The sequence below is a fragment of the Leucopleurus acutus genome (assembly GCF_964270905.1).
Source record: "Leucopleurus acutus genome assembly, chromosome: 2".
Taxonomy (NCBI): domain Eukaryota; kingdom Metazoa; phylum Chordata; class Mammalia; order Artiodactyla; family Delphinidae; genus Leucopleurus; species Leucopleurus acutus.
In genome coordinates, this window is record NC_139143.1 from 53,408,911 (window position 1) to 53,421,515 (window position 12,605).

Genomic DNA, 12,605 nt, shown 5'->3' on the forward strand with positions numbered 1-12,605 from the left:
TCCTTCTTCCTGATTTTTAAAAATCTCAGTGACAGCAAGAATGTACCAATTGTCCCTGGCAAAATCCTAGTCCTTTTGACATTTCTTGTTTATTTTCACCTTTATTTCTGAAGAAGTTACTCAAAACTTTAGGGTACGTAAGAATCGCCTGGAAAACTTGCTAAACAGATTTTTTTTTTGGATCCACCTTCAGATATACTGATACTGGGGCCCTGATTTTGGTTTTCTAACAAACTGCCAAGGGATGCTGATGATGTTAGTCTGTGGACCACACTTGGAGTTGCATTGCTTCAGACCCTGTTGCCTCTACGTACCGATTTCATTACTACTGGGTCCATAATAAAAAAGATTTCTCTTTCCAGTATGTGATGTTTTTGATAAATTGATGTGAATGCTGGTTTTTCTGGACTCTGCAAAACCTTCAGGTACAGATAATTGAGCTCTTTGTTACTTGGCAGTTGGAAAGGTAACCAGTCAAATGTTATTGGGGATTTACTCTGTGCCAACCTATAAAGGTATTAGGAACAGAGTAATGAACCATGCAAAGTTCCCCTCTTTGGGGTCTACATTCAAACAGGAAAGAGGGGCAAACACACGTACAAATTCACAAGATAACTTGATAGTTATCAAAGTTATGTGTTACAGAGTAACAAGAGGTTACTATGTAGGGAAGAAGGGAGAAGGCTTGTCAGGGGAGGTCTTTCTGGGCAGGTGACATTTGAGTTGAGTCACCTCATCCATCTGTGCCTTTACTGTATTTCCTAATAATTTCATTGTACATTTACTTTAAAGTTCTGAGGTTTCCCTGAGAGGGTCAGTGCCACGGAGCAAAAGTCACTAGTGATGCATCTCAGTCTGTTCTTGATTTTAGCTTGTGTAATGACAGAAGGCTAATGGAAAAAGATAATGTCACCCTATTTTGCTCTAGCAACCCTGACCAACATTCATCATAATATTGGCTCATAACTCATTAGGGACTTTACAAAAATGATAACCTTATTAATATCTTACCTTGTGGTTTTGATGTTTCAGAGACAAAGAATTCCCCAGCACTGCCTGCACCGTCTAACTAGTACACTTACACCTCTGTGTGCAGGGCCTTGGTCTAGTATGAACATGCATTTGGCACTAAACACAAGAACCATGAAGTTTCACTAAGCAGAGAATGTTCTCCACCCAGCCAGATGGGACTGGCTTCATTCCCCCTTCCGTGTCCATAATAGGAGTTTCTCTGGGGAGTTTTTGGAAGTTATGTAGCCTGTATTTAGAGTCCATTTATGGAAGATTTCAGTCGATTCACAACCCCACTCTGCTTTCCAGTATGTTATCAAAGGCACTGAGATAATGGGGTCTAGTCACATTGCCCTTGTTCTGTGTCACATTCCTCTGTCCAGAAACCTCACTTTTTGCAGACTTAACGTGATTTGGCATAGCTTCCAGTGGCTCCAGTCAGAACCAGAGACCATCAAAACATTGTAGGGAACTGTCTTTGACTGTCATGGGCCAATGAGCTCATGGGTCTCTCCCTTCTCGCCTCTATTTCTTTGTTTTTGACGGCACAATGTACCACCCATCTTCACTGTGTCACTTTTTTTTTTTTTCTTTTTGGTTTCAATCTCTGCCTGTTACTCATTGTGGGATCTTGACTAAACCAGTAAGAGATTTCACAAACTCCCAGTTAACCATTATTGTTTCCATAATAACCAAAAGAGTTTAGAAATAGGTATAAAATGAGTGCTGTGATAAGGGCCAGAAACCCTGAGGGGGCTTAGGAGAGGCTGCTGAGTTCCATCCCCAGGCGACCAGAGCCAGGGCTGTATGCCTTTGTCATTGCCCCATTGGCTCTCAGGCCAGCATGCGCCGCCGTTGACAACTAGGTCCAAGATATTCTAGCAGCTGATGCTGGGCCGCTATTGATCTGTCCATTCACAAGTCCTCAGGATCTTTTTTTCCCACTTTTATTAAGATATCATTGACATATAACATTGTATTAGTTTAAGGTGTACAACATAATGATTTAATGTATGATCATTGCAAAGTGATCAGCACAATAAGTTTAGTTAACACCTATCACCTCACGTAGTTAACAAAAGTTTTTCTTGCAATGAGATCTTTTAAGCTCTACTCTCTTAGCAACTTTTCATATACAGTACAGTATTGTTAACGATAGTCACCATGCTGTACATTACAACCTGTGACTTAATTTATCCTATAACTGGAAGTTTGACCCCTTTAACCCATCCTCCCCCCACCTCCTCTGGCAACGACCAATCTGTTCTCTGTTTCTGTGAGTCCGTTGTTTTATGATTCCACATATAAAGTGAGATCGTACAGTATTTGTTTTTCTCTGTCTGACTTAGTTCACTTAGCATAATGCCCTGAAGGGATCTTTCAGGGAAGATCATCTCGTTGCCTTCATGGTAAGTTCTGCCAACGATTTCTGTTACTTGGGGTTCCCAGGTGCTCAAATTCCACCACACAGCCCAGGCCACTTGCCCTGGGCGTTCTGGGTTCAAATCGGTCTAGGTACCCATGTCCACTCATTCTGAATCTGGAACCACTTCTCCTGTTCCTCCTTATGAAATGGTTTTTTTCCTATTTAACCCTGACAAAGGGCTTAATTACACCCTGCTCTTGGACAATAAGGCTATATCCTGAGGTAGGTAAGGGCAAGTAGAGGGCTCTCTGCTCCTCCTTCCTTCAAGTGACAGATCTTCCTCTGGGTGCCTCAAAGATGATTTACACTCATAAGGGCCGTAGAGGGGTGCGTGCGTGTGTGTGCGTGTGCGTGTGCGTGTGTGTGTGTTGTTTTGGGCACCCCTTCACTGAGCAGGCATGAGAAAACTCCACAAGATTAATCTTCAGCAACATCCTGGGCGAAATATCAAGGCCACTGTGTGAGGGAGAGGGGAAATTTCCCCTGCCCCACCTTGGTTCTTCTGGCTGGCAATTAAAATGACACAAGGCAGGTTAACGGAGAAAAATCAAATTTATTACATGCAGATGGGGAATTCACTTAAGTGTGAAGAATTTCAAAGACAGCAAGGCAAGATGAGGTTTATATATGTTCTGGACTAAGGAGAAAGAGCTGGGGGTCTGAGGCTTTTCTTTCCTTGAGGGAAAGTGAGATAATTCACAGGAAGATAGGAAGAGTTAATGTTTGCTGGGCCATCCAAAGACAGTGGGACACAGAGAGGACTCTGATCAAACAGCTTTGCTTAGGCTCCTCCCTGTCTACCACTCCTAATTTCAATACTTTATTACAGTTATCTATGGTGATAGCTTCTTCCTGGGACAGTCCTCCTACCTTAAATTCTTTTAGGCAGTAAAGGGGAAGTTCAGAGGCTCTTCCTGAGTCTTTTGGGCTTTGATTGTTTTCAGCTCAAAATAATCCTCATGCTAGAGTAGCACAACTTGGGGCAGCCTGCCCTCAACCCCATCAAGTGACATGTACCTAGAGCAGCTGCTGTCTTCTGTCCTTTTGGAATCTTACTGCAGCCCCTTGTCCCTGATGGGAGAAGTCCAGGGTTCTGGAATGTCCACTTCTACAAAAAATGGGACTTATATAAAGCCAAAATGTTCTAAGACAGTCCTATTGTCCAAAATCCAGTCCTATTCAGAACTGTAGTTTGCAAAATATGGTTCTTGTAGTTACAGGGATATAGCTAAAACTAATAACACATATAGAAGACTGTATACATGCAATGTGGAATAATGATCATTATCAATGTGAATCTGTCCTTCCAGCTCAGGATAATCATTTCTTGGCATAAGAATTTTCAGGAAGGGGAAAAAGTGTTCCTGGCAGGGAAAATAGGATATGTTGGGGCCAGGAAGAGAGTCAGAGCATGGACTATTAGAGGAACTGAACGAATTTCATGTAGCCGGTGCTTAGAGAGGAGAGAGGTGCCAAGCAAGCATGGAGAGATGGGCAGGAGCCAGACTGTAAAGGGCTTTGTGGAGCATATTAGGGAGTTTGCACTTTACTCTAGCATCAATAAGAAACCATTAAAGGGCTTTAAGCAGATAAGCAACTCAAACATATTTTCATTTTAGAAAGGTCACACGTACTGGCTGCTGTGTGGGCAGTGGATGGGAGGGTAGCCGCTGGGATGCCAGGAGGCCACTTAGGAAGCTTTGGCAGGGTACAGATGGTGGTAGCTTGCACCAAAGAGGTGACAATGGAAATGGCAAGAGGTGGCTGAATAAGAGAGATATCCAGGAAGTAGAATCAATAGAACTTAAGGATAGATCATGTGTGGAGTGAGGCAGTGGGAGAACCCAAGGAAGAGCCCCAGGTTTCTGCCATTCTTTGAGATGGGAACCTTGTGTGGAGAGGAGCAGCCTCCAGGGAAAGGAAACGACGTGTTGCAGATGTTGAGCTGGAGAAGTCTAGGGACATCCAGGCGAGCGCGTCTCATAGACAGATGCCTGGACAAGGCTGGAGAGCTGGAGCACAATCTAGAGCAGAGACAGATGGGAAGTCAGCAACCTGTCTGTGCTCATGGAGTTGGCTGAGGGCCTGGCATCTGGTACAGGCTCTGTAAACATGTCCACCCTCCATCCTCATGTATAGTTGCAAATATGCCCACGTGGGAGAAGCATGGGGCATGTGTGTTGAAGTAGATTAAAGATGTTTGTATCCAAAATCTGTAAGCATTAATATAAAATAGGTTGGTGACTTTGTGTTAAATACTAACTTCACTCACGACATGGGCCTATGATTTTACTGTTGAGTATCTAAACAACATGTTCCTTAGGAATACAAAGTCTGTGAGATTCAGTAAATCAGGGTCTCTGACTCACCCTCTTCAAGAGATAATACTCAAATGCCAGTGTCTCTTCTGTATTTTATTTCAAGTTCATTGCTACCAATCTGTTTTGGGACTCATAAAAAACATTCCCAGAGGCTTTTAGCTGATCTTACTTTTCCCAGTTACTGCCACCTTCTTCCATGTGTGACAGTCAGATAAATCATATTTAAACACAATTTTTGATTAAAATCCTTCAGTGGCACTGCCATTTTCAAAAAGATGAAAATTCCAAAGAGACTGGCTATTGTGTGCCTGATTTCCTACTATTCTCAAGTACAAGCCTCCTCTCCCCCAACCTTGCTACCCTACCCCACCCACCTGCTTTTTTTTTTTTTTTTTTTTTTTTTTGGCGGTACTCGGGCCTCTCACTGTTGTGGCCTCTCCCGTTGTGGAGCACAGGCTCCGGACGCGCAGGCTCAGCGGCCATGGCTCACGGCCCCAGCTGCGCCGTGGCATGTGGGATCTTCCCGGACTGGGGCACGAACCTGTGTCCCCTGCATCGGCAGGCAGACTCTCAACCACTGCGCCACCAGGGAAGCTCCACCTACCTGCTTTTAATGAAAGTTTTACCTAGACATTTTTGGCCTTCTCATACACCTGAAACACCCACTCCTCACCTATTCGAATTCTCTCTTATTTCCTTAAGAACAAGCTTCAGTCTGACCCCTGCCACGAAGGCCACAGGGCTAACTTCACTAGTGCCTATTATCTGTTCCACTGATTGGATGCTCACCACAATCTGCCTTACATTATTCATTTTCATGTCTAGTTGTCCTATTTCTCCAACTCTATTGCAAATTCCTGAAGGAGAATCTTGTATCATCTTTTGTGTCCCTTTGTAGTGCTCAGACATATATCTTGTGTTTCATAAAATGGTTCAAAGACACTAGTGAATTAATAACTTAGTACCAAAGTAAAGCTGATTTCAGAATTGAAGTGTGATTTTAGAGATGACAGTTACAAATGTGGTTTGGCCTAATTCATAAACACACTGGCATGAGTAAGTGAAAGAATTGTGAATACAAAGCATAAAGTATTTGAGGAATAAGGGAATCACATGTCAGGCAGCAATCATCAGAAGAAGGTGATTCTGGAAGGAAGGTGGAATGATGGCACGTTTTGTTCAGCAGTACTGTGCTAGCTTGAAGGACAGTCAGGACTGCCACTGAACAAACGCCAGTGGTTCCCATCATCATGAACACTAAGAAATAGGGCACAGTAGAACATCTGGGAAGCATAAGGGCACGTGCACTGGAAAAGATACTATTAAAAAAAACACATCTTTCTTCATGAAGAGAACACAATCATGTAAAGACACTTTGCAAACTTCTGCTTTAACTTGGACTAGTTCAATCACCTATGACATTTATGTTATTCAAGGGTGCATGTGATGGAGTGAGTTAGGCTGAATGTGGCGCTATAATAGACGGTTAAACTTTGGAATTGGTTGCTGTCAGGGTTGTATGCCTTGAGCTCTTATCCCAGAAATCCCATGTCAAATCAAATACCTTTATTAGATTGGATTTTGACACTTACATGTTTTGGGTGTTCAATTAATGATGCTGAATTTAATAGAATTTTATTTATTCATTTTTAAATAAATAAATTTATTTTATCTTTGGCTGTGTTGGGTCTTCGTTGCTGCACACGGGCTTTTCTCTGGTTGTGGTGAGCGGGGCTACTCTTCGTTGCGGTGCGCAGGCTTCTCATTTTGGTGGCTTCTCTTGTTGTGGAGCACGGACTCTAGGCGTGCGGGCTTCAGTAGTTGTGGCACAGTGGGCTCTAGAGCTCAGGCTCAGTAGTTGTGGCACATGGGCGTAGTTGCTCTGCAGCATGTGGGATCTTCCCGGATCAGCGCTTGAACCCGTGTCCCCTGAACTGGCAGGCAGATTCTTAACCACTGTGCCAGCAGGGAAGCCCCTAAATTGAATTTTAAAACAGAAAAGTGTCAGACTTCCCTGGTGGCACAGTGGTTAAGAATCTACCTGCCAATGCAGGAGACACGAGTTCGAGCCCTGGTCTGGGAAGATTCCACATGCCGCAGAGTAGCTAAGCCCATGTGCCACCACTGCTGAAGCCTGTGTGCCACAACTACTGAGCCCGCGTGCCACAACTACTGAAGCCTGCGTGCCTAGAGCCCGTGCTCCACAACAAGAGAAACCACCACAATGAGAAGCCCACACACCACAACGAAGAGTAGCCCCCACTCGCCACAACTAGAGAAAGCCCACACTCAGCAACAAAGACCCAACGCAGCCAAAAAATAAATAAATAAATGAAGTAAAAAAAAAAAAAAACAGAAAAGAGTCGTATGATTCAAATTAGCTAGAGCAAATCCTTTTTGGTGTGTTTATTTGAACACCCATTACCATTCATTAAACAAGTTTATTACTTGAGGGACTAAGTGTCTGACGTGGGCATCAATAAATTTTAACTGAAAATATTCAATGAATTTTCTTTTGTAATATATGAAAACATATTTCTGAATTTATGGCACATACTTATATTTATATACACACACATATCTATGAATTACAAAATGCTAACAGTACTTGGGCTCTTTTGGACACTTTACTGCAAATGAATAATGTTTGACTGGACATAGATAAACAAATACAATTTTTGTAAATATCTATTTGAATGCTTTTACTTATAAAAGGTATTTCATAGTGTACGTTTGTTTCAATGCATTAAAACCTCTATGCATTGGAAACAAAAATGTTCGCTAATTACTGTTTAATAAATAACTAGATACCAATTTCTAGTTTTCATAAACTGTCCCAAACAAACATTTTTAAAAGGATTCTCTCTGCTTGGAGATTAGTCTCTCTTTGAGTTTAGTGTATACTCTTTGCCGCACATAGGTAATACTTGACACATTATAAATATGTGACGTATATGAATATGCCGTTTTTTCTTAGGAAGTTACCATTTTCCCCTTTCTGACCCGTTTTTACTGTTCATAAAACTCTAAATTTGGAAGAGCTCTTAGTGATTGCCTACTCTATCTCCTCAGAGTTTATTTATGATAAGGTTCAGATAGTAACTTACTTGCCCAAGGTCCCAGCTAGTCAGTGATAGAGGACCAGTTGTCCTGACACCTAGTCCTTGACTTCTGTTTCAGTTATACATTACCATGTTGTCTTTTCAACATTACTTCTTAAAAGAATTTTTCATCTTTTGGTCAATTAAAGCACATTACTATTAAATCAAGTTACTCTTGTGATACGTTTGCATGATCTAAAGTGAAGCAAACCTGTACCATTCATTGGAGGTCATCTGAGACCTGGGATATGTCTGTTTTTTTCATAAGTAGCAACATCTGATAACTTGGTATTTTGTCCACCGGCTAAACATGACTATATTTTTTAGTTCAGATATGTTCAGGGAAAAAAATATTTGGTAATGTAGCTGTTTAATGGTTAAATTTTGTGTAGTATAAAATGCAAACCATCATATAGGGCCTGAACCAAGATGGCAGAGTAGAAGGACGTGCTCTCACTCCCTCTTGTGAGAACACCAGAATAACAGCTAGCTGCTGGACAGTCATCGACAGTAAGACACTGGAACTCACCAAAAAACATACCCCACATCCAAAGACAAAGGAGAAGCCACAATGAGACAGTAGGAGGGGCACAATCACAGTAAAATCAAATCCCATAACTGCTGGGTGGGTGACTCACAGACTGGGGAACACTTATAACACAGAAATCCACCCACTGGAGTGAAGTTTATGAGCCCCACGTCAGGCTTCCCAACCTGGGGGTCCGGCAATGGGAGGAGGAATTCCTAGAGATCAGACTTTGAAGGCTAGTGGGATTTGATTGCAGGACTTCAAGAGGACTGGGGAAAAAAGAGACTCCACTTTTGGAGGGCACACACAAACTAGTGTGTGCATCAGGACCCAAGGGAAGGAGCAGTGACCTCAGGGGAGACTGAACCAGACCTACCTGCTAGTGTTGGAGGGTCTCCTGCAGAGGTGGGGGTGGCTGTGGCTCACCATGGGGACAAAGACACTGGCAGCAGAAGTTCTGGGAAGTACTCCTTGGCGTGAGCCCTCCCAGAGTCCACCATTAGCCCCACCAAAGAGCCCAGGTAGTCTCCAGTGTTGGGTTGCCTCAGGCCAAAAAACCAACAGGGAGGGAACCCAGCCCCACCCATTAGCAGTCAAGAGGATTAAAGTTTCACTGAGCTCTGCCCACCAGAGCAACAGCCAGCTCTACCCACCACCAGTCCCTCCCATCAGGAAACTTGCAAAAGCCTCTTAGATAGCCTCATCCACCAGAGGACAGACAGCAGAAGCAAGAAGAACTACAGTCCTGCAGCCTGTGGAACAAAAACCACATTCACAGAAAGATAGACAAGATGAAAAGGCAGAGGGCTACGTACCAGAGGAAGGAACAAGATAAAACCCCAGAAAAGCAACTAAATGAAGTGGAGATAGGCAATCTTCCAGCAAAAGAATTCAGAATAATGATAGTGAAGATGATCCAAGACCTCAGAAAAAGAATGGAGGCAAAGATCAAGAAGGTGCAAGAAATGTTTAACAAAGACCTAGAAGAATTAAAGAACAAAAAGAGATGAACAATACAATAACTGAAATGAAACTACACTAGAAGGAATCAATAGCAGAATAACTGAGGCAGAAGAACGGATAAGTGACCTGGAAGACAGAATGGTGGAATTCACTGCTGCAGAACAGAATGAAGAAAAAAGGATGAAAAGAAATGAAGACAGCCTGAGGAACTTCTGGGATAATATTAAACGCAACAACATTCACATTATAGGGGTCCCAGAAGGAGAAGAGAGAGAGAAGGGACCCGAGAAAATATTTGAAGAGGTTATAGTTGAAAACTTCCCTAACATGGGAAAAGAAATAGCCACCCAAGTCCAGAAAGCGCAGAGAGTCCCATACAGGATAAACCCACGGGGAAACACACCGAGACACATAATAATCAAATTGGCAAAAATTAAAGACAAAGAAAAATTATTGAAAGCAGCAAGGGAAAAACAACAAATAATATACAAGGGAACTCCCATAAGGTTAACAGCTGATTTCTCAGCAGAAACTCTACAAGCCAGAAGGAGTGGCATGATATACTTAAAGTGATGAAAGGGAAGAACCTACAACCAAGATTACTCTATCCGGCAAAGATCTCATTCAGATTCCATGGAGAAATCAAAAGCTTTACAGACAAGCAAAAGCTAAGAGAATTCTGCACCATCAAATCAGCCCTACAACAAATGCTAAAAGAACTTCTCTAAGTGGGAAACAGAAGAGAAGAAAAGGACCTACAAAAACAAACCCAAAACAATTAAGAAAATGGTCATAGGAACATACATATCGATAATTACCTTAAACGTGAATGGATTAAATGCTCCAACCAAAAAACACAGGCTTGCCGAATGGATACAAAAACAAGACCCATATGTATGCTGTCTACAAGACACCCACTTCAGACCTAGGAACACATACAGACTGAAAGTGAGGGGATGGAAAAAGATATTCCATGCAATTGGAAATCAAAAGAAAGCTGGAGTAGCAATACTCATATCAGATAAAATAGACTTTAAAATAAAGAATGTTACAAGAGACAAGGAAGGACACTAATGATCAAAGGATCAATCCAGGAAAAAGATATAACAATTATAAATATATATGCACCCAACATAGGAGCACCTCAATACATAAGGCAACTGCTAACAGCTATAAAGGAGGAAATCGACAGTAACACAGTAATAGTGGGAGACTTTAACACCTCACTTACACCAATGGACAGATCATCCAAAATGAAAATAAATAAGGAAACAGAAGCTTTAAATGACACAATAGACCAGATAGATTTAATTGATATTTATAGGACATTCCATCCAAAATCAGCAGATTACACTTTCTTCTCAAGTGCGCATGGAACATTCTCCAGGATAGATCACATCTGGGTCACAAATAAAGCCTCAGTAAATTAAAGAAAATTGACATCATATCCAGCATCTTTTCTGACCACAACGCTATGAGATAAGAAATCAATTACAGGGAAAAAAACGTAAAAAACACAAACGAATGGAGGCTAAACAATACGTTACTAAATAACCAAGAGATCACTGAAGAAATCAAAGAGGAAATCAAAAACTACCTAGAGACAAATGACAATGAGAACATGATGATCCAAAACCTGTGGGATGCAGCAAAAGCAGTTCTAAGAGGGAAGTTTATAGCTATACAAGCCTACCTCGAGAAACAAGAAAAATCTCAAATAAACAAATTAACCTTACACCTAAAGGAACTAGAGAAAGAAGAACAAACAAAACCCAAAGTTAGCAAAAGGAAAGAAATCAAAGATCAGAGCAGAAATAAATGAAATAGAAACAGAGAAAGCAATAGCAAAGATCAGTAAAACTAAAAGCTGATTCTTTGAGAAGGTAAACAAAATTGATAAACCATTAGCCAGACTCATGAAGAAAAAGAGGGAGAGGACTCAAATCAATAAAATTAGAAATGAAAAAGGAGAAGTTACAACAGACACTGCAGAAATACAAAACATCCTAAGAGATTACTACAAGCAACTCTATGCCAATAAAATGGACAACCTGGAAGGAATGGACAAATTTTTAGAAAGGTATAACCTTCCAAGGCTGAACCAGGAAGAAATAGAAAATATGAACAGACCAATCACAGGTAATGAAATTGAAACTGTGATTAAAAATGTTCCAACAAACAAAAGTCCAGGACCATATGGCTTCACAGCTGTATTGTATGAAACATTTAGAGAAGAGCTAACACACATCCTTCTCAAACTCTTCCAAAAAATTGCAGAGGAAGGAACACTCCCAAACTCATTCTATGAGGCCACCATCACCCTGATACCAAAACCAGACAAAGATACTATAAAAAAAGAAAATTACAGACCAATATCACTGATGAATATAGATGCAAAAATCCTCCACAAAATACTAGCAAACAGAATCCAACAACACATTAAAAGAATCATACACCATGATCAAGAGGGATTTATCCCAGGTATTCAAGGATTCTTCAATATATGCAAATCAATCAATGTGGTACACCGTATTAACAAATTGAAGAAGAAAAATCATATGATCATATCAATAGATGCAGAAAAAGCTTTTGACAAAATTCAACACCCATTTATGATAAAAACTCTCCAGAGAGTGAGCATAGACGGAACCTACCTCAACATAATAAAGACCATATATGACAGACCCACAGCAAACATCATTCTCAATGGTGAAAAACAGAAAGCATTTCCTCTAAGATCAGGAACAAGACAAGGATGTCCACTTTCACCACTATTATTCAACATAGTTTTGGAAGTCCTAGCCACAGCAATCAGAGAAGAAAAAGAAATAAAAGAATACAAATTGGAAAAGAAGAAGTAAAACTGTCGCTGTTTGCAGATGACATGATACTATACATAGAGAATCCTAAAGATGCCACCAGAAAACTACTAGAGCTAATCAATGAATTTGATAAAGTTGCAGGATACAAAATTAGTGCACAGAAATCTCTTGCATTCCTATACACTAATGATGAAAAACGTGAAAGAAAAATTAAGGAAACACTCCCGTTTACCACTGCAACAAAAAGAATAAAATACCTCGGAATAAATCTACCTAGGGAGACAAAAACCTGAATGCAGAAAACTATAAGACACTGATGAAAGAAATTAAAGATGATACCAACAAATGGAGAGATATACCATGTTCTTGGATTGGAAGAGTCAACATTGTGAAAATGACTCTACTACCCAAAGCAATCTACAGATTCAGTGC

General features: G+C 41.0%; 1 protein-coding gene across 1 annotated transcript in view; it reads left to right on the plus strand.

Annotated features, from left to right (window-relative positions):
* Positions 1 to 12,605, plus strand: part of NIBAN1 (niban apoptosis regulator 1) — a 161,562-nt gene that overhangs the window by 79,730 nt on the left and 69,227 nt on the right. The gene's annotated exons all lie outside the window — the stretch shown is intronic.